This window comes from Eulemur rufifrons, chromosome 4, assembly GCF_041146395.1.
Source record: "Eulemur rufifrons isolate Redbay chromosome 4, OSU_ERuf_1, whole genome shotgun sequence".
Taxonomy (NCBI): domain Eukaryota; kingdom Metazoa; phylum Chordata; class Mammalia; order Primates; family Lemuridae; genus Eulemur; species Eulemur rufifrons.
Genome location: NC_090986.1, coordinates 748,001 through 771,111, shown reverse-complemented (window position 1 = coordinate 771,111; position 23,111 = coordinate 748,001). Strand labels below are relative to the sequence as shown.

Sequence of the window (23,111 nt, the reverse complement as noted above, 5' to 3'; positions counted from 1 at the left end):
CCCATTTATTGAATAGAGATTCTTTTCCCCAGTGTATACTTTTGTTGGCTTTGTCAAAGATTAGATGACAATATGAGGATGGTTTTATATCTGGATTCTCAGTCCTGTTCCAAAGGTCTATATCTCTGTTCCTGTGCCAGTACCACACTGTTTTGGTTACTATAGCCTTGTAGTAAAGCTTGAAGTCTGGTAGACTGATGCCTTCCAATTTACTCTTTTTGCTTAAGATTGCTTTGGCTATACGAGGTCTTCTCTGGTTCCATATGAAGCATAGAATTATTTTTTCTAGATCGGTAAAGAATGATGATGATATTTCAATAGGGATTGCATTAATTCTGTAGATCACTTTAGGTAGTATGAACATTTTAACAATACTGATTCTGCGAATCCATGAGCATGGTAGGGATTTCCATCTGTTTTCATCTTCTGCAGTTTCTTTTCTCAGTATTTCATCGTTCTTCCTATATAGGTCTCTATCCTCCTGCATTAAATATATTCCTAAATATTTAATTTTCTTTGATGCTATTGTGAAAAGTGTTGTGTCTTTGATTTGAATATCGGCTTGACTGTTACGGGCATATAGGAATGCCACTGATTTGTGTGCATTGATTTTGTATCCTGAGACTTTACTGAATTCATTTATCAATTCCAGGAGTCTCTTTGTCAAATCCTTGGGATTTTCTAGATATAATAGCATATCGTCAGCAAAGAAAGAGAGTTTGACCTCTTCTGCCCCCATTTGGACACCCTTAATTCCCCTCTATTGTCTGACTGCTCTGGTAAGGATTTCCAGCACTATGTTGAATAGAAGTGAAGATAGTGGGCAACCTTATCTGGTTCCAGTTCTAAGTGGGAATGCTTTCCATTTTTCCCCATTCAGTATGATATTGGCTGTGGGCTTATCATATATAGCTTTAATAATTTTAGGGTATGACCCATCTATGCCTATTTTGTTAAGATTTTTTATTATAAAAGTCTGCTGAATTTTGTCAAATGCCTTTTCTGCATCTATTGAGAGAATCATATGGTCTTTGTTCTTGCTTTTATTTATGTGGTGAATTGCATTTATAGATTTACATATGTTGAACCATCCTTGCATCTCTGGGATAAAGCCCATCTGGTCATGATGAATTATTTTTTTGGTGTGCTGTTGAATTTGGTTTGCTAAGATATTGTTGAGGATTTTTGCATCTACAGTCATGAGGGATATTTGTTTGTGTTTGTTGCTGTTGCTGTTCTCTCCTTTCCTGGCTTTGGTATCAAGGTGATATTGGCTTTGTAGAATGAGTTGGAGAGGATTCCATCCTTTTCAATATTGTGGAATAATTTCAGCAGTATAGGTACAAGTTCTTCTTTTTAGGTTTGGTAAAATTCAGGTGTGAACCCATCTGGTCCAGGACCTTTTTTTGTTGGAAGATTTTTAATTGCTGCTTCAATTTCTCTGCTTGACCTTGGTCTGTTCAGGAACTCCATGTCTTCCTGATTGAGCCTAGGAAGGTTGTCTGTTTCCAAGAATTTGTCCATTTCCTCCACATTTTGTAGTTTTGGGGCATATAGATTTTTATAGTATTCAAATATAATGTTCTGTATTTTTGTGATGTATATAGTGACCTCTCCTTTTTCATTTCTAATTGAGCTTATTAGAGTCCTTTCCTTTCTAGTTCTTGTCAATCTAGCAAGAGGGCTGTTAATTTTGTTTATCTTTTTGAAAAACCACCTTTTGGTTTTATTAATCTTCTATATAGTTCTTTTATTCTTGATTTCATCTAGTTCTGCTCTGATCTTAGTTATTTCTTCACTTCTGCTAGGTTTAGGATTGATTTGCTCTTCTTTTTCCAGTTCCTTGAGACAGTTTATTCGTTTGTTGATTTGTGAACTTTCTGTCTTTTGGATGTGAGTATTTAATGGTATGAGTTTCCTCAGGAATGCTTTTGCTGTATCCCACGGATTTTGATAACTTGTGTCCCTGTTATAATTTAGTTCAAAGAATCTTTTTATTTTCATCTGGATCTCCTCCTTGACTCAGTATTCAGCAATAGATTGTTTAATTTCCATGACTTTGTGAAGTGGCAAGTGTTCCTCTTGGAATTGATCTTTAATTTTATTTCACTGTAGTCTGAGAAGATACATGGTATAATTTATATTTTTTTAAATTTCTTGAGATCTGATTTGTGGCCTAGGATGTGTTCGATTTTGAAGAAAGTTCCATGAGCTGTTGAGAAGACTGTATATTCAGCTTTATTTGGGTAGAATATTCTGTAGATGTCTGTTAGACCCATTTCTTCTAGAGCTCTGTTTAAATCCATTGTTTCTTTGCTTATTTTCTGCTTGTCTAGTTGAGTCAGTGGGGTGTTGAAATCCCAGTTATTATGGCATTACTGTTTATCATATTATTTAGCAGGGTTTGCTTTATGTATCTGGGCACTCCTGTGTTGAGTGTATAAATAATAAGAATTGTGAAGTCTTCGTGTTGGATTTTTCCCTCCACCACTATATAGCGACCATCTTTGTCTTTCTGAACTTTTGCTGTTTTAAAATTTATGTTATCTGATATAAGAATGGCTACCCCAGCTTTCTTTTGGTTTCCATTTGCCTGGACGATTGTTTTCCAACACTTGACCTTGAATCTGAAAGTTTCTTTGTGGGTTAGCTGAGTTTCCTGGAGACAGCAGATACTTGGCTTGTGGTTTTTATGCACTCAGCCAGTCTATGTCTCTTCAGTGGACAATTCGAGCCATTCATATTGATTGAGAGAATTGATATTTGGGGCAGATTTCTGTTCATACTGTTGGATAAATTCTTATTGTTTTGTTTTACCTCTCAAGCCATTGTGGAATCAGTGCTCTGGACTTTAACTTTTTAGTGATTTTACATTTGTGGGTGTCTATTGCACTGTTCAGTGTATAATGCAGGTCTTAGCACTTCCTGCAGGGCAGGTCTGGCCTTTGCAAATTCCATCAGTGATTGGTTTTCTGGAGAAGTCTTTATTTCTCCCTCATGGATGAAGCTTAGTTTTGCTGAGTAAAGAATTCTAAGTTGGCAATTATTCTGTTTTAGAAGATTGGGGATGGGTCCCCAGTTCCTTTTGGCTTATATGGTTTCAGCTGAGAAATCTGCAGTTAGTCTGATAGATTTTCTTTCATAGATTATCAGCTGTTTCTTTCTTACTGCTAGAGGAATTGGCTCTTTCGTGTTTACTTTGGCCAGCCCAATAACTATGTGTCATGGTGATTGCCTTTGCACACTGAGTCTCCCAGGAGTTCTGCGTGCTTCTTGTACCTGAATATCTAGATTTCTGGCAAGACCAGGTAGGTTTTCCTCCATTATTCCAAAAAATAGATTTTCCAGCCCTTGCGTATTTTCTTCTCTCTCCAGGATGCCTATAATTCTTATGTTTGGTTTCTTTACATATCCCACATTTCTTGTATGTTTTAAGTCTCTTGCTTCTGTGTTCTTTTTCTTCATCTGATTTGTTTAGCACATAGGCATTATCTTCAAACTCTGAGATTCTCTCCTCTGCGTAATCAAACCTATTCTTAAGGCTTTCCATTGTGTTTTATAGTTCCTTGAATGCCTGTTTCATTTCCAGTATTTCTTTTTGGTTCTTCTGTACTACTTTAATTTCTCTGGATAATTTTTCATTCATTTCCTATATTATTCTTGTGTCTTCTTTGTGTTGGGTTTCTATTTTTTCTTCAATTCCATTGAGTTTTCTTATAATCCATATTTGGAATTCTTCCTCTGTCATTTTAATCATTTTGTTTAAGTTAGTATCCATTGTTGAGGATCTAATGGTTTCTTTTGGGGGTGACTTTTCTCTCTGATCTTTCATGGTTCCTGCATTCTTTCACTGATTCTTTCTCATCAGGCTTCTTGGTCATGAGCTGGGGATGCTAGGACTGGTTTATGGCCCTATCTCCAAGTCCCTGTGGGTCTTTCCTTGACAGTGCTGGGGAGAGGCATGCTGGTCCTGTATTGCCTTAGGGTTACTTTAGCAAGTTGGGTTACCTCTGACCTGTTGTCTTCACCTATTGCCAATGGAGACTAGTGAGTTTGATCCCCCAGCTTGAGCTCCAAGCTGGTTGATTGCCCTTGTGGGTGTGACTCCACTGCCCTCTAATAGCTTGAGATGGAAGGCACTGTGTTAAGCTATTGGGATAAACTCTCTGTCATTGATTGTAGTTTGCATTGAGGAGCCAGTTATCAAGGTAATCTGATGTCTCTGTGGTAGGTTCTGGTCCCCTGGATGGAGTGTACAATTGCCCTGATCTTTGGGAGAGCCTTTCCAGCCCTGAGGGTTGCTTGGACCCTGTTCCCCCTGAAGGTGGGGATAGGAGCAAGATAGATCACAGCTGGTGCCTGCAAGCCTGGGTGTGTGTGCTGCTATGGTTGCTTGACCTGCTGCTGAGGGAGCCGCTACTTCAGGGCTCTTTCACCACACTAGGGAGGCTGCTTCTGATGGGAGGGGTCAATTGGTGCAATTGCTGAGGTCTCTGGCCAGGTTTTTCCTTCCCTGGCCACAAACCTCAATGTTGGTGGTTGCCTGAACCCAGAAAGCAAGCCCTGGAGTTATGTTCTTATTAGATGACCTAAGCTGGTCTGGCAGGCAGAATCAACAGGCCGCCAACTGCTTTTCAGCACCAAAGTCCCGCGGATTCACTCCACTTGCACGGAGAAAGCAGCTTTTCTCACTTCTCCCCACCTCCAAGGGTGTAGTCCTCTGTGCCTAGCAGGAAAGTCCTTGGGCTGGGGGAAGGAGTGTTGACTGAAACCGCTGCAAGCAGCAGTGTCTCCAGGCTGGGGTCCCCAAAGATGGCAGCTGCCTACTCCTGGGGAGCTAGCATTGGGGGTGACCACTCAGGAACTGGCAGAAGCCAGTCTGGCAGGCTGAATCAACAGGCTGCCTGCTGTCACCTCTGCATCACAGTCTTGCAGTCTCGCATCTGTCTAGCAAAGGGCCCTGCTCTTTTTGTCCTGTCCTGAGTCTGCTGAATCTCTAGTGATTTCCAGGGGCAGTGCCCCCTTCAGCATTCACCTCCTGTGCTCTGGTCCCAGTGCCCACCAGAGGCAAGGTGCCTGTCTCCAAACTCCTTTGGGTGGTCCCGGTCACAGGGAGTAACCACTCAGACCAGTCCCTCCCCCGCCCAGCACATTCTCAGCACAGAGCACCAGGGAGTTCAAAACGTTTCCCACTATTGTCTCCTCTCCACAGAGCCTGTCATCCCATGCCGTGATTTTGCGCCGATTTCAGGTGCGTCCCTGTCTGAGTGGGTGTGGAGTCTGTGGGGGAGCCAGGCATCCTCCTGTGGGTCAGACCACACAGCACTGGCTGGCTGGGCAGGCACGGCCCTCCGGCACTGCTCTCTATTCCCTATTGTATTTCTTGCACTCTCTAGTCTTTGTGGACTTACCTCCCTTTCACCTTTTTTCCTGTGCTGCAAGTCCTACGCTGTTTCTCTGCAGATTCACAACGCTGTTTCTGGGGGGCAGCGGGGTGCAGTTGAGTGATCCACTCATGTGTAGCTGTCTGAGTTCTTCACCTCCTTCTCTGGGAGCAGTGAGCCTGGAGGCACTACTGATCTGCCATTTTCCCTCAACCCCACCATACTTAACATTTACTTGTTTATTACAAAAGATGCAACCCAGGAACAGCCAGATGGAAGAGATGCATAAGACAAGGTAGAGGGAGGGCATGGGGAAGGTTTCTCCCAAACTTCTGTAGCCATCACTGAACACTAGAATGTTTCACATCCCTGGGAGGGGTTGCCCAGAATATGGAGCTTTTAGTGCTAAAACTGCAACAGTCAGTCCAGAGCAAGCCAAGACAGTTGCTCATCCTGGTTTTCTGTCATGCTTGCTCACCCTATATGCCCCCTTCATTTTCTTCACCCTTTTCCAAATATCCCCTGCCCAGTTTTGATTCCCTTCCTCATAGAAAGCTTCCGTGTTTCCTCCAGGCACATCACCCTCCCAGCACCTCCATGTATTCACCAGCCCAGAAACTCTCTGAACTCCAGCATTTAGGGATTCTATTACACAGGCATGATTAATTAAAGTATTGGCTGTTGGTGATTGAACTCAACCTCCAGCCCCTCCTGGCTCCCTGGAGGTATGGGTTGGAGACCGAAAGTTCCAACCCTCTAATCACATGGTTGGTTTCTCTGGTAACCAGCCTCTGTTTTCCAAAAGTCATCTCATTAGCATAAACTCAGATATGGTTGAAACAGGCATTTTATGCATAACAAAATTCATTTCTCTTACCCCTAACACTCAGGAAATTCCAAGTGTTTCAGAAGCTCTGTGCCAGGAACTGAGGGCAGAGACCCAATATATATTTCTTATTATGTCACGGGTCCTGTTGCACCTGTGTACACCATGGCTCAGTCCCACCACCTCCGTTAGCCTCAATCTAGGAAGAATGATGACCAGATCTCCGTGCTAAAAGCCTTGTTATCTCATCACAGTCCTCACCAGGCCCTGAGTTCCAGCTTCGTTTCCACATGAGCTTAGGCATACTTAACTGGCATTGAGCTTCTCCTATGTCTAACATTTTAACGTGGTGTCCTGCTTTCTACTGATCCTTCTGGCTATTTTTTCCCTTGCTATTTACTTTTTTAATGGAGACAGCTAGTATAGCTTGTTCTTGAACCTTTTTTTAGATGCTCCCTGTTATTTGGAAGCTTTGCATCTCTTTGTTTTGATCAAAAGTCACATAGCCCTACATTCGCTTATTAAAGAAAATTTGACCTAAAATACAGTTGTATTTTAAAAATAACAAATAAATATATTGCCAGCTTGGGGAGACCTGGGGACCTGATGTTGTCATTATCATTTCTCTACAAGTGTTGCTGCCCCCATCAGAGTCCTTATGTTTCCTCTTGCTGAAGCTGTCAATTCTTCACTCTCGGCATTTAATTTACCCATTCCATTGCTTCTTGGCCTTTGTTAGCATTTGAATATATCCTACTTGTCATCAGTCCTTCAAAGTTAACTGCTGAGGCTGACTCCTTGCACAATGACTATGACAGCGTGAGTCAAAATAGTTTTTTCTGGGTTCTGAGAATGTGGTTTGTATATGTCTCTCATTCACTGAAACCATATTTGTAAATGAAATATTGGTATATTTAAGTTCCATTGTTTTCTCTATAGGATCAACACTGAATGTTTTTGCACGTATGTTTTGGTTCTTGATGCACCAATAAGAGACTTCACAATGGAAATGAAATCTACTCTGTGCTGAGAAATCTATGGCTGTACAGCTTTCCAGAGAGATCTATGTCTGTTCAACACATCAACTCCAACCACACTCAGGTTCATAGGGTTTGGGTATTTCTGCATTGCAGCTGTTGTGACAGTTTCCCACAGGTGGTCAAAGACATGCTCCAAAGTCTAGATCTTCATGGTGCCAGTGGCCAGTATGATGTCTTCTTGAACCTCATTTGAACAGAATCATCTGGCTTCATTTGAGCCACACCATGTCTGTGGGATTCATTCATGTCATTGGTGTAGCACAGTGCGTTCATTTTCACTGTGCATGATATGCCACAATTTATTTATCTGTTCCACTATTGATGGACATTTGGGTTGTTTCCAGCATTTGGCTTTTGGGAATAATGCTGCTAAGAACATTCTGGCACATGCCTTTTGGTAGATACAAGTACTTATTTCCATTGGGCATATACCCATATCACCTGTATTTTAAAGCCTAAATAATAAAGGCCCTTCCTCCGTGTCTAACTTTATTGATATTTGTTTTAGGAACAAAAAATCCTCATGTGACTATATTAGAGGAGTTGCCACCTGGGTCTTTGCCCCTCATTAAATTCTACAAGTTCACTAGCTATTTGGGAAAAAATAAAGTTAGGTCACTAGCATATGACAGATTTCAGGATAAATTCCACATAAATAAATTTTTGAAATTACTTTTATTGTAAAATAATACACGGACACAGTAAACCAACATATAACTTAATATGTTTATACGAGGTGCCACCTCTGTAACTTTCTTTGTAGTTTTATCATCCAAATGAGCATCCCTGGATCCTATAATTTAGTCTTACCCTACATGCTTTTACAATTCAAAATCTCTTTTAAGTCTCTCTTAATTTTCGTGTTCCCCCTCCATCTCTTTTTTCCCTTATACTTCATCTGTTAAAGGGCCATGTCATTAGAGTTGTATTTCCTTGCTTTCATCAACAGCATTTGTTAAGGCACAGTAAGGAGGACCATTGGGACCACTGTGGTAGGTATAAGGACCATGGCAATGGGGTTTTGCCGTGGGAGAGATGGGGCTCAATTTCCAACACTGCACGGGCAAATGGGATTGACAGCCAAGGAGCAGGGCTGGGGATCACTAATTACTAAGAAGAAACAGGAGTAGGGGGATTTTGGCTAACTCTACCTAACAGGATTCTTGATGAAGGCAGGACAGGGTAATCAGACATGACCTAGGGGACGGTGGAGGATGAGGAACCCAATCAGATGGATGGTGAGGGTGGGAGTTCTTGCTAACCCGAGTTAGAAGTGCTCTTTGCTAAAACTGGATTTTGCTAGGAAGTGTACAGATGGCCTCGGAGAAGGTTCAGGAGTCTGACTAAAGTTTGGCCAAGCAAAGAATCTTCGTCACCCTCATGGTCTGGATGTTGCTGTTTTTGTGTTAATTGTGCTTTTTAGCCTGCTTCTCTGTCCTTGAAGTTTCCTGCAAGCTGGGTCAGAGGCTTGGTTAGACCCAGGTTCAGGCCCTTTGGCAGGAAACTGGATACTGATGGTGTGTTTCTTCATCAGCAAGCACCTCATGTCTAATTTGTCTTTTTGTGATATTAGCAGCTATTGATGCTCAATACCTAAATCTGCTAAATCCATCAATTTATTAGGGGTTACAAACTTTAATATTCTAAATTTATCATTTTCTTTTTCTTATTAGCTGAAATGCTTTTATTAAAATACACAAACACAAGCGAATGGGAATGGAATGCTTTTATAAAGAGACATTTCCCCTTCTCTATTATTTGTTTATCCATCAGTATAAATCACACAGGAAAAGCAGGGTAAATGCCTAACTTTCTCCTCTTATTTACTAACTTTTAAGATAATAAATTTGTCCTATATTATTCTCTAAAGGTAGCCAATTACTTTTTTTGGTATCTTTATGAACTCATTTTTAAGCATACATAATGTGTTTTAATCCATTACAATGATTATGCTTATTGAAGCTCTAATTTTTCCATCTTTGGCCAGTTGGGGGCTCTTTTAAGTAGATTCCCAAGTCCCTTAGTCATGACTCTACTGGTCCTGCTAGTTTCCTGGCCATCTGGTAGGACACAATGTTTTGGGCTCATATTGTATATTTCTGGTGCCAGACTTGGAAGCAACCATTTGTCCAAGTCTCCGTTTTTCCTTTTACAGGGAAAAGGTGTTTCAAAACCACGATCTGTTCTCAGGAATAGGAATGCTCGATACTATTAGGTTGCTCATTATTTCTAAGCCTTTTCAATGGACAGAGCTGGGAAATATATATACATAGTTTTAAATACCTCATGAATTCATACCTCCAAATCCAATTCGGGTTTTTAAGCTAAATCTTTTCTATATTACATCTTTATCTCTTTTCTTCAACAGTGAGAATCCTGGATCTCGAGGAAATAGGGAATAACAGAATTAATACATTTTATTATTACTCATTTGCTTTTTCCTACATCATTCATGGTGTCAAAAAAAAAACAAAACAAAACAATACTCATACTACCATCAACTATATGATGACTGAAAATATGTTAAAAATTTTTTTGTATTTGTTCTCTTCATTCTCCTCACACCCTCATCCCCTATTTAACAAACATTTGCGCTACCTCTGCATTGTCAGACCATATAGTCATTGCAAACTATATCTCTGTCTTTCAACCTTCGCTTGGTGTTAGCTCTACAAGTAACTCGTATTTCATGCTCACCACCGTTCTTTGTGTCAGTGTCTGTCATCATTTCTGTTTGCCTTAAGCTCATTTTCTAGCAGTCCATAAGAAAGGGCGCATGGGAACGCGCTTCTTTGAGTTCTCACATGATGATAACAGTTTGCCAGTTCCCTTTTGTCATAACTTAAATTAGTTTTGCTCCTTGTAAAATCATTGATCCACATTTTATTGCCTTGAGTATCTTAAATATATTACTCAGTTTTCTTTTGGCATCAAATACTGCCATCCAATTTTTGGTAATCTAATTTTTTTCCCTGACAAGTCACTTGCTCTTTTTACCTAGGTGCCCGAATGATTTTTTTTCTTTTAAGTTCAACAACTTTACTAGTGTGTGTTTTCCTATTATTACTCATTCTAGATTGACATACTTAGGTATGTTGTGGCCTCTTTCAAAATGTAGATTCAAATCTCTTTTGGTTTTCTTTCTTAAAAATTTTTTTACAGTTTTAGAATTTATTCTGTTCCTTGCCTTATTTTTCATTATGAGAGACTCCTATTATCCATATGGTAGATTTTCCTTACCTATAATATCTTAACTTTTTTTTTTTTTACCTTATCTTGAATGCTTTTCATCTCTTTCTTAATTTCTTGATTTTTAAGATTTTCTTCTTTTTCATCTTCTATTTCTCTTAATGCATTTTATGTTCATTTATTCGTGTATTCTACATTAGTATTCATTTGTGCTATGAATTTTTCATTTATTCTAATTCTTTCTTGAATATAAACCTCACTTCTGAGCTTTGCTATTTTTTATTGCTGTTGTTCATTCATGTCATGTTATTTTCTTAATGTCTTTTAGTTCTTTTTAAAACCACAGGGTACAGTTTTGGCCTGTTTTGTAGACATGTTTTTCTGGCACGTTTTTATTGTTTGTAGAGATTTTATTCCACTCTTTTTTCTTCATTGTATGAAATTTGACCTTGATTTTTTCCTATTATTCATTTTCCTATAAAATTAGTTTTCCTGTACATTTAGAAGGAGACATGGTTCAGGATAGTTTTTCTGACTTCACGGAGTGCCCTCCTCTACCGTTTTGGGGAGTGTTAAAGAAAGCGGGGCCCTGCTCTGTGTAGGGTTCCCGATTATCCCTGCCTGCTCTTTCAGAGTGGGATCAATAGTGGATTGGACAACACCCTTCCCAGCTTTATCTGCTGGTCTCAGATTAGCCTGCTGAACTTTCCAGTGAATGCCTACTGGCATTCCAGGTTGTCAGACACCCCCTTGCCGTTACATTTTTCTTGTGACTTGGTATTTTATCCTCATCTGCTGGTATTTTGGATTTGGGGGATACCTCACCACCTAATTTTGTTATAAATATTGTCCATGGGATTTTGTTATTTGGTTGCTCCATCTTGTTTCTATGAGGAGACTCGAGTAAAAGTAGAAACTATACCAACATGAGCTTCCCAGAATCCTCTAGGCTAGGAAAAAAAAAAAGAGAGAAACAAAAAGGAAACCAAAAGTATAAAAGTATTAGTTGAAAATATATGTGAATTGTTTAATAATTTTGAGGTGTGAAGCCTTTTCTAAACATAATATTAAAAGCCAAACGCTAAAGAAATACAAAGGGAAAAAGTTAATATATAAAAAATAAAAATTAGAAATCCGTGTACAAAAATCATCATAAACAAAGCAAAAGACAAAGCATAAACAGGAGGAAATATGCAACTTACAACTAAAGGGTAATATTCTTAACATGTGCTTCACAGATTAATTTAAAAAATGAACTTCTAATTCATAAAAGAAGAAATATTAATAAAATGGGCAATAATCAGAGAAATGCAAGTTGAAATAACATACCATTTTAAGACTATCAGATTTGCAAAGTTAAAACAAATAAATTGGCATCACTTTTCGGGAGGGCAATTTGCTAATATATGTTAAGTCACTAAAAAAACACCTACTCTCCTACTGAGCAATTACACTTCTAGGAATTTATCCCGGGGAAATAATCATTTAAGTGGTGCAAAGATGTATGTGTAAAGGAGGTTCATGAGAGCCTTGTAAGAGAAACAGGTAAAAAAATCTAAATGTGATTCGCCCATTAAGGGATGTGTTAAATAAATCATTGTACATTGAAATCATGGGATACTTCTCAGTCCTTACAAATGATGATGTAAAACTAAGTTTATTGACACGGGAGGAGTGAATGATATCTTAGGTGAAAAACTAAAAAATTTAAAAACAGAAGTCATAATGTGCTAATATGAACTTTTTTTAACAGAAATATAGGTGTGTACAGGAAAACTTTGGTCAGATAATTGCCGAAATGTTGATGCTGGTTACCTAGGGGGTGGGGCTCGGGGGGCAGTTGATGAGCATCGTCTCCTTAACCACTTTCTGCCTTGCCTGAAATACTGTTTTTTAATGAACATGCATTATATTTATAATCTGAAAAAAATATTTCATTAAAATTTACAAGATCACCTCCTCTAATTATAAAACTACCTTTTACGAATTCATATTTGTTGCCTACTGTCTCTACCACACAATTTAAGACTTATTAATATGCCTTAGTCATGCATTATTCACTAATGACTTTGAAGTGTCACTCAAGCCTTGCCTACATTAAATGCAAGCTCCCCAAGACTAAAGTTTGTCTTTCCACTTCTTTGCTTTGGAAGCAGTATAATGATTGATTGCCATTTGTAAAAAAGTTAAACACAACTTTATGTGCTCCCACGATCTGGTAAAAATGTGTTCAGGGGGTATCAGCTCCTATCTGTGGAGAAAAATTTGGAGTGGCCAGGGACATTTAAACTCACTCTCAGGTACTTGTGATGGGCTCCCCAAAGATGTCCACATCCTAATCCCCAGAATCTGTGACTATGTTTCATAACATAGTAAAAGAGAATTAAGGTTGCATGTGAAATAAGGCTGCTAATCAGCAGGCCTTAAAGATAGAGAGATTGTTCTGAATTATCTGGGTGTGGCCAGTGTAATCACAGAGTCCTTAAATGTGGAAGATGGAGACAGAAGGGCAGTTTAGAGTGATGCAATGTGAGAATGACTGAGTCTAACACTGAGGGCTTTGAATCTGGAGGAAGGAGCTGCGAGCCAAGGAATGAAGATGGTCTCAAGAAGCTAGAAAAAGCAGGGAAATGTACTGTCTCCTGGAGCCTTCAGAAGAAACACAGCCCTGCGAACACCTCGATTTTAGCTTAGTGAGACCTGTGCCAGACTTCTGACTTGCAGGGCTGTCAGATAAAAAATTTGTGTTATTTTGTTACGCCAGCGGTAGAAAATTAATAAAGTACCCAACAGAACCACCATCATTTTAATTACGAAACCCAGTCTCAGTTCAAAAACAAAACCTCCTTCAGATTAGACGTGGGACTAATGAAGGCACGCCCCTCCCATTCACCACTTGAAGGCTGAGGGTGGGGAGGACACCTAGGAAGCAACAGTGCTTGACAAAGACAGTCTTACCTGTCTGATTACCTCTACCCCATCCTGTTCTTTATTTATTTGAAGCTGATCATAAGAGAGGAATTAGGGATCGTTTTCCCAGTTGTTCCGTTTCTAAATTCTGCATCCAGAATCTGCCTTACACTCGGTATGATATATTGACGTCTCTCAGATTGGCAACTCAGTCTAAACTGAAGCAGAGAGTCCCATTTTATTTAATAATAACTTGCTACATATGCAAATAGTAGTTGCTAAATAAACACATGCAGTGCTGAGACTGGCTCATATATCAGATTTGCTGTTGAAATATGATGTCTTCCTTATATAAAGCAAGCTTTTCTATTCTCTGTGTGTACTCTTCAATGATCTGTCTTAAGGTATTTTTGTGCGAACAATGGAAGCCAAAGGCCTTGCTGAGGTTACCTTCAGTTTGCTTCAACTTGCCCCGGGTCCAAACTGGGAAACTGCTGAAGGCAGAGCTCTCTGTGGCTGCTAACTGCCAGTTTTCTTTAGGAAGGTGTACATTTTATTAGCATAAAGACAGAGGATAGAGTTGTTAATAATATGCATGTATGAGTTATTATTATCAATATCACTAGCCTGATACTTGAGTGTACATCCATTAATATTATAGAAATACTGTCAACTAGATCAATCCCAATGTGATCACCTAAATAAGTTCCCACCTCTGGAACTAATTATGCTTTTGTACTGAGAAGTGAGGGTGACTGTTAATTTAGTACCAAGGGATTTATTACTTTTAGCGATTCTTCAGGGATCATTTCTGTTCTGCCAAAGAGAAAGTTTGAGCTCTTTAAATTCAAATTACACAGACTCAGGTACTGAACAAAAATCACAGTTGAAGAGGGGAAGTAGGGGGTTGAAGGATCTGGTTTCCACGTTGGGGAAGTGTATTTATGGAGTTGAAAATGCCCAGCCTCCCACAAGCCCAAACCAGACTCCTGCCACTGGTGTCCTTGGCTTTGGAAGCCAGCACTCTGTGAGCGGCTTCTCCCGCTGTGTGGCCCAGACTGCGCTCCTGGGGAGGAGTGTTGTGGGGAGCCGAGGGATCGCCATGGCAAGCTCTCACCAACCCGAGTCCTTGAGATCCTCCCTGGACGGTGCAATACAAGTATTTTTAAAAAAATGTTTCCTTCAAGTGATAATGAAAGCAGTCAATAGGGGATTTACAGTGGAAGGATCACACTGCAAAGAGCAGGATAATCAGAAAATCTCAAGACGGTAAAACTCTGGGGCACATTGGTGGCGTGGCAGCCAAATCATATTTATCTACCTTTGTATGCATATATGTGTACATAGATATGTATCTATGTATAGACACATACATAAGTTTACTATTTATTTTGAAAATATTCTAGAGTTACAGAAAAGTTACAAAAACAGTAGAGTATACCCTTCGCTCAGCTTCTCCTAGGGCTAATATTTTACATAATCATACTATAGTTTTCTTTTTTTTTTTTTTATTTTTTTATTTTTTTTGAGACAGAGTCTCACTCTGTTGCCCAGGCTAGAGTGAGTGCCGTGGCGTCAGCCTAGCTCACAGCAACCTCAAACTCCTGAGCTCAAGGGATCCTCCTGTCTCAGCCTCCCGAGTAGTTGGGACTACAGGCATGCACCACCATGCCCGGCTAATTTTTTCTATATATAGTTTTAGCTGTCCATATAATTTCTTTCTATTTTTTTAGTAGAGATGGGGTCTCGCTCTTGCTCAGGCTGGTCTCGAACTCCTGAGCTCAAACGATCCGCCCACCTTGGCCTCCCAGAGTGCTAGGATTACAGGCGTGAGCCACCGCGCCCGGCCATACTATAGTTTTCAAAACCAGGAAATTAACATTGATACAAACAACACAATTAACTAAACTATAGGCCTTACTCAAATTTCACCAGCTTCTTTACTAATGTACTCAATGTGAGCCCTGTATCTCACATTGATTGTCATTATCTTCTTAGTCGCTTTTCATCTCTGCTATTTCCTTGTCTTTTTTGGCCTTGACGCTTGTTAAGAGTTCTGCGCAATTGCCTTGCTGAATGGTTTGTTGGCTGCGTGCTCATTATTAGACAGAGGACATTTATTTTTTGGCAAGAATGCCACCAAAGTGATGCTCTGTGCTCCATAGAGCATCATATCTGGGGGTATATGCTGTTAATCCATCTTGTTAGTGACGATCTTAATCTATTGATTAGCAACACAAATTTTGAGTTAGGAGATGGTGGAAGCAAAACAGTCTACAACCACTGGAATGTTCCAGCCTGGGCGAGGGGCTGGCTTGATGGAAAACACTGGTTTTGGCTTCGTCAATCCTGTGCTATAAGTGTCTCTCAAGCACTTTTGACTCTGACCCCATAATAAAACAACAATAACAAGAATGATAAAAATATTAATAACAAAATAAATGACACTGAGCCAGATGCTGTAATAAATGTTTTCCATTTAATATTTCCTGTTACTTCTTACAACAAACCTATGAGATAAATACTATTATTATGATCACAATTTTTATGTAAAGAAATTGAGACCCAATGAGATGAAGAGACTTACCTGTAAGGCTGGTGGCGGGCACCCCTCCCCTCCCTAATGGAAAAAGAAGAAGCCCACGAGACCTGCCGAGAACAATGCCTGCAAGGCCCAGCTAAGTTAAAGAATAGCCACACCTGGATGGTTACCCAGATAAGGGTCTGGGTTCCTGGAGTCCACACATACTACCGGCCCCTCCTATTTCTCAATACCCGCTCTAAAACTACAATGGAAAATTCCTTGCTCTCCCCACCATAAATCTTCCTACCAAAGAAACCCCTACCCCATCCCTAAAAACATATACAAGCTCACTCAAAACTTCTGGGCGGGGCGACTTCTCTGGTCCACTCGTGGGACCCGTGAAGCTCGCCCGGGTCCGTCTCTTGGGACCTGTTACCCTCACCCAGAAGCCTCTTTACTTATCCCTTTCAACTCTGCTCGTCTTTCTCTGGTGCTGGCCAATCCAAAAACCTTATATCTGGTGCCGAAACCCGGGAGGGTGCTTTGACTTTCAGCTGTACCGCCCCTCCCAGGGACTCTGGTCTTAAACCTTACATTACCCAAGGTCACAAAGTTCCTAAGAGGCAGTGTCAGGATTCAAGTTTAGGCTGCCTGGTTTCTGACCATTCACCACACATCATGTGGCCTCTCACCAGCCCAAGGGCCATAGGAGTAATCCCAGCCCACTCATACTCACGTACCACACACACTACAGGCACCACACACGTACACACAGCACATATCGGACATACAATGCGCCACATACCCCACACACCACATACACATATATACCCACACCCACGCATTCCACACACATCACAGACACACCACACAGCACACCCTCCTCCCCACACCCATACACCACACATTCTGACCTCTGCCCACCCTAGACCCAATCTGCTCCTCCCACGACCACCTTCCTCGTGTCAGCTAATGGCACGGTTCCAGTTTTGCTCAAGCCAAAACCCAGAAACCATCCAGAACTCTTCTCTGGCACTCACATCAGCAAATCCCATCAGATCCACCTTCAAAGTATATCCCAAATCCAACCACTTCTCAGCACCTCTGCCTCTACCCTCATCCCATGTCTGGATATCTCTGCAGCCTTCCGGCTTCTCTTCTTTTCTCCCTGCATCTGCCCTTGCCCCTTTTTGTCTATTGTCAACACAGAAGCTGGAGACCTCATCTCTGTCATGTCTCTACCTAAAGGTAAGGGTGCTGCATGCTACGGGCTGTAGAATTCTCAATTAAATTTGAATTTAAGAGAAATAAATACTTTTTCAGCATAAGGCATATACTAAAAAAATGAATGAATTCTTTATATTCACTTCAACTCTTTTCACCTGCTATGTCAGTATCGAAAACATGGAAAAGAATAACTTACTCTTCTGTTCGTGGTTTGTTCAGTACCTTTCCCCATTGTTATTTGTATTAGTATTATATGTGCTTAATTTTACATAGTATATACTATATATTATCACGCATAAATATGGAGTACATTAATATAAGCATATGCATTGTATTCTTGATATTACATATTTTGTTTCATCATTGTGATGGTTAATTTTGTGTGTCTACTTGACAGGGCCAAGGGGTGCCTAGATCAAGCATTATTTCTGGGTATGTCTGTGAGGATGTTTCCAGATGACATTAGCCTTTGAATTGGTGGAGTCAGTAAGATGGATTGCTCTCTGCTGTGTGGGTGGGCATCATCCAATCAGTTGAAGGCCTGAGTAGAACAAAAGGTGGATGAAGGAGGAATTCACCCCTTTTGCTTCCTGCCTGCCTGCTTGAGCTAAGGTATTTGATCTTTCCTTCCCCTTGGACTGGGACTTGCACCGTAGGCTACCCTGGTTCTCAGGCCTTGGGACTTGGACTGGAATTACACCATTGGCTTTCGTGGGTCTCCAGCTTGCAGACAGCACATCGTGAGACTTTTTAGCCTCCATAATCTCGTGAGCCAATTCTTCATAATAAATCTCTCTCTATATCTCCTATTAGTTCTGTTTCTCTGAAGATCCCTGACTCATACAATCATACATACATTTATTGTCCCCATAGACAACACTAATTCTTAACTTTATGCAGGATATTAAATCCTCAGCCATACATAGTGCACCTAATCAATTCTATCCTTATCAGCACACATATTACCTCCAGCATCATTGCTTAACATGTGAGCTTTAAGAAACCAGCAATGTCTTGAGTAATGCCCCTCCTCTTATCCTGGGTGCATTAATTATGGGGCGGGGGGGTTCCTGGCTTGAAACTACCTGGTACCTGGTTCTTCGGGGCCATCTCACCTAAAATCCCTGAAATTAAAGACAATTTCAAAATATATTTTTTTTACAAAGAATTCTGGCTTAATGGGCTGAATTTTTTCCAGTTCCTATTATGAAATTCTTCCCCCTGCCTTTCTACCCAGAGTTTGAAAATCTTTTCAGAAGATTTGATTTGAAATTGTTAAATGCAGCTTAATTCAAAGCAACATATTGAAGATGTCTAGATGAGCTCTGTAAACACTTAGACTTGGTCCTGACTGTTTTATTCACTTTTAATAAAATACATATGCAAGTATCCACATTGCAGTGAGAATTGTCTCTAGATCAAGGTCCAGAAGAAGCAGGTATCAAGCACACTACGTATGTAGCTCATTACTCCTTGTTCAACTCATCTCTCTGACCTTATTTCTTTGACTCTCCTCACTCAGCCCCAGCCATATTGTTCCCCAAAGGTGGGGCAAACTTGCTCCCACCTCAGAGCCTTTATATATGCCGTTCTTTCTGTTTCACATATTTTTCCTCTCAAATTCTGCATGGAGAATTTTCTTTTCAAATTTTTTGGCATTTCCCTAAAACACAACCTTCTGAGGCCTTCCTTGACCAAATTATTTAAAACCAGACTCACAACTACTCAGCTATAAGAAACAATGGTGATATAGCACCTCTTGTATTTTCCTGGATAGAGCTGGAGCCCATTCTACTAAGTGAAGTATCCCAAGAATGGAAAAATAAGCACCACATGTACTCACCATCAAATTGGTTTCACTGATCATCACCTAAGAGCACATTTAGGAATAACATTAATCGGGTGTTGGGCAGATTTTGGGGCTGGGGGAGGGAATGGGTGTATACATACATAATGAGTGCTATGCGTACCGTCTGGGGGTCTGGGGGATGGACACGCTTGAAGCTCTGATTCGGGGCGGGGGAGATGTCGAGCAAGGGCAATATACATAACCTAAACTTTTGTACCCCCATAATATACTGAAATAGAAAAAAAAAAAAAAACTGGACTCACAAGTCTCCCAATTATACATCTCTGTTGCTTGCTTTATTTTTTCTCCATAGCACTTTCCACATTGATATACCATATATTTTACTTGTTTGTTTCTTTTACTGGAATTTAAGTATCATGAAGGTAAGAGAGTTTTTCTTTCTTTGTCTCTTTTTTTTCATTGTTCTAACAGCAGTGACTAGAGCAGTGACTGTCACAGAGTGGACACTTACATTAAACACTTATTGAATGACTAAATGAATGAATGAGACACTGGTTCTGGGGAACAAAGCTAGTTAGGAAACACTGCCCTACCTTATATAAAAAGCACCCCCATCTTCCCAGGGCTCATCTTCTATCCCCTTCTAATTTGCTTGTGGAACTTAAATGTGCCCCTGGCTCCAGAGTCTCACAAATGGGCATTATTATTATTATTTTTCCCCTGCCCCATGTGTTTTGGAACACACTTTACAGTGACCTTAAAACCTTTGTGAAGTGCCAGGGTGGAGAAGCAAATACAAAATCATCATTATGTGGCCTTCTTTTTGCAGGTTAACATGGTTTGGTCCTAGGGATTTTTGTGTTTACACAAAGCCTTCAAGGGCAAGGAACCGTATTCTGTGGAGTACACTGTCCTATATTCCTAATGCGCTGGCAGGTTTCAGAGAGACAAAGTTCTTACAGAGCAGTGATTCTCGAGGGGATGGGGGAAACATTTTTAGTTGTCATACTGGCGTGGAGGGAGTGTGGGGTGCTACTGGCCTCCAGTAGTCAGGGATGCTCAATATCCTACAATTAGGCTTGTATTTTTAGCAAGTAAAGATGGAGGTAGGTAAGGTCACCAGATGAAATAAAGGGACTGACTGCCAGTTAAATCCGAATTTTAGATCAACAAAATTATCTGAAATTCAAATTTAACTGTATTTTGTCCAGCGACCATAATGCACAGGACAGTCTCCCATAACAAAGAACTATCCAGGCCAAATTGTCAAGAGCGTGGAGGCTGAGAAATCCAACTATACAGCAGTTCTCAAATCCTAGTGTGTATCATACCCACCTCCAGGGCTTACAAGGCGCAGATTGTTGGGCCCACCCTCAGAGCTTCTGACTCAGTTGGACTGGGAGGGGGGGGTTCCAGAATTTGCATTTCTATCAGTTTCCTAGGTGATGTTGTTAGTTTGGGGCCACATTTAAGAACTACCATCCCAGAGACAGAAACTCTCCACGCTCTCCTGATTAGGAGCAAGGACAATTTCCCGAGGAGGCCGGGGGTTGGTAAGTGGCGGGAGGGGCTGGCCCTGCGGTGGGGGAGCTACTGCTTCTGTCCCGGCTGCAGACAGAGCACTTCCGGGTTTTCTCTAGGCCTGCGGAAGTCCCGGAGTCTCGGTGATCGCCGGGAGCGGGGGCGTGGCGGGCAGGCGGCGAGGCGCCGCGAGAGCTCTCGTGCCGGACGTTGCGCGGCCGCGACGCCCTAAGCTAGGCCAGGGGCGGCCCCTGCACCGCGTCTGGCTCGGGCAGCGCAGGTAGGCGGTGCCTGCTCGTGCCGCAGGCCCGGCTTCGCTTGTGTGCAAGAGCGGCGGGCCCTGAATTGGCGTTTTCTCCACGGCGCCCCGCGCGTCCGTCATTGCTGCGCGCTGACGGTGGGCTGGCGGGACCGAGACAGGGACAATGGGCCTCCGGGGGCCGAGCTCTGGGGCCGCAAGGGGACGCTCTCGCTACGGCCAGGGGGTCGGACCCGGGTGGGTGGGACCAGGGCGGGGCGAGACAGGTGGAAAGAGAGTGAGGGCGGGGCTGGGCGGGGGCTGGCTAGAGCGGGGTGGGGGCGGGGTGGGGGCGGGGCGGGGCCGGGGGGGCGGGGCGGGGCCGGGGGGGCGGGACTAAGCGCGCGGTGGGGCCAGAATTCCACGCCCCTGGGGGCGGGACGGCTGCTCTCGGGACGGTCTAAGGGCCCCATGTCTCCGACTTTCTGCGCTTCGACCTTTCTTTGGGAAACCGGTGAGGTTTCGGAGGGTCTTTGTTTTTCCTACAACTCTTTAGAAATTGAGACGACGAGGAGGGAGGGTACCCCCGTATCTCACAAAGACCTTTCTTGAGGCATTTTGCACCTGGCACAGCTTTTAGGCATTTACATTTATAGAATGTCCTTTTAAAAATAATTTTTTATCTTGAGATAATTTCAGAACTTAAGACTGTTGCAAAATTAGTACAAAAATATCCATATACATTTCATCCAGATTTCCTAGGTGTTAGCATCTTATTTAACAGAACAATCAGCAAAACCGGGACACCCACATCTATAGTCATCATTCACATCTCTGTTTGTCTTGCCTATTGCCTTTTTGTGGTATAAGGTCCAAGGCAGGATTTAGTTGCATTTAGTTGTCCTGTCTCTTTGGAATGTTTACATTTTAAACATCAGATACCCCCTCTGCCCCCCTCTTCCCAAGACCCTTCAGTCCCGGGAGCTCCAGGTCTTAAATCAATGTGCTTTTTCTTTGCTGGGTGCCTAGGCCAGTTGTGAATATCTGCCTGGGCCTCTGGGCAGCTTTGGCACAGGTGACCACCCTCCGTTCCCCCTTCTAGTGCTCTAGCCATAAGGGCCTGAACTCCAGGAGGCCTCTCTGATCAGACTTCCCCTCTTGTCTTCCCCCACAATTATCGAAAGTTGTTGGTTTTACTTTTTTAATCTCTCTTAGGTTTGCCCATTTCTCTCCATAGGCACCACCATCATGCAGTAGCCTTTATGTCCATGTCCCTGTACCTGCTTTGGTGCCATCCTTCAATTGTCCACACTGCAGTCAGAACAAGCTTGATAACATGCAAACCTCATTAAGTTATGCTTTGCCTAAAATATTTTTTTGATTTCTCATTGTCCTTAGGACAAAGACAGGCCTCTTTAATGGGGCCTTCGAGGCTGTGCCTGGTTGGTCCAGCCTCTTCTTGTACTTTATCTCCCTTAAGTTCCCCACTCTGGCCTAACGGGCTTTGCTTTCCCCTCATGTGCTGTTCCTTTTGTCTGGGATGCTGTTCCTTGTTTACTCGGGGAATTCTTACTCTCCTTGTAGCCCTGGACCCAGTTATCCTTTCCTCAGGGAGGTATTTTTTGGCCTCCCTGACTGGGTCCAGGTTCCATCTTTGGGTCCTGATCTCTCCTACCTCCTCTCCTTGGTGGCCCTGTCATTGCAGAAATTGTATACATATGTGCCTCATGCCCAGTAGATACTTCCGATGCTTGCCAAAGGAAGGAAGAATAGGGCACTTACTGTGGCTGCCCAACAGCCTCTGTCTACACATTGTTCCCTTTGGGAGTTTGCGTAGCCTGTAGGGCACTGGTTACCCACATCCCATTTCTTTGTCAGTTCTCTCAGGTGGGGCAGGAAAGATGGAGGAGCCATATGTGAGAGGATGGAGGGTGTGGGGAGCACAGTCTGAGGACTACTGAAAGGGAGAATGGATTTCTGCTGAGCGTCGTGCCTGGTTGTCCATCTCTGACCTGGCTGAGTTCACTGTATTAGACCCTCCATTGACAGACATTTCCCATGCATGGTTTCAGAGGATCTTTTAGGTATAAATTTTGGCTAGGGTCAATCACATTTTAAGAGTTTCTAGTTCTTATTAACATAGCTGTCTTGAAGCTAACAAGTGAAGACCTGCTGCAGGTTGAGGTGGATGAAGTACCCTGGAATGTGTCTGTTTGCTCAGTGGCACGAATAGTTTGGTTCAGCAAGTATTTATTGAGGGAGTGTCTTCTGTACACCAGGAGCCAAGTGGCTTATGGGAATACAAAGGTGGGGTCGACTTGAAGATGGATCATTTCAGTCTATCTTGGTGAAAGCTGTGATAGGGGAACCTGTAATTGGAAGCTTGCTGGATGGAGAAGGACATTGCAGGGGATGGGGTGGCCTGAGCTGAGGTGGGACCAG

The 23,111-nt window shown here is 42.0% G+C and overlaps 1 pseudogene; it reads right to left on the bottom strand.

Annotated features, from left to right (window-relative positions):
* Window positions 1–6,828: 6,828 nt before the first annotated feature.
* LOC138382495 (PRELI domain containing protein 3B-like) lies at window positions 6,829–7,401 on the bottom strand (annotated as a pseudogene).
* Between the last annotated feature and the right edge of the window lie 15,710 nt (window positions 7,402–23,111).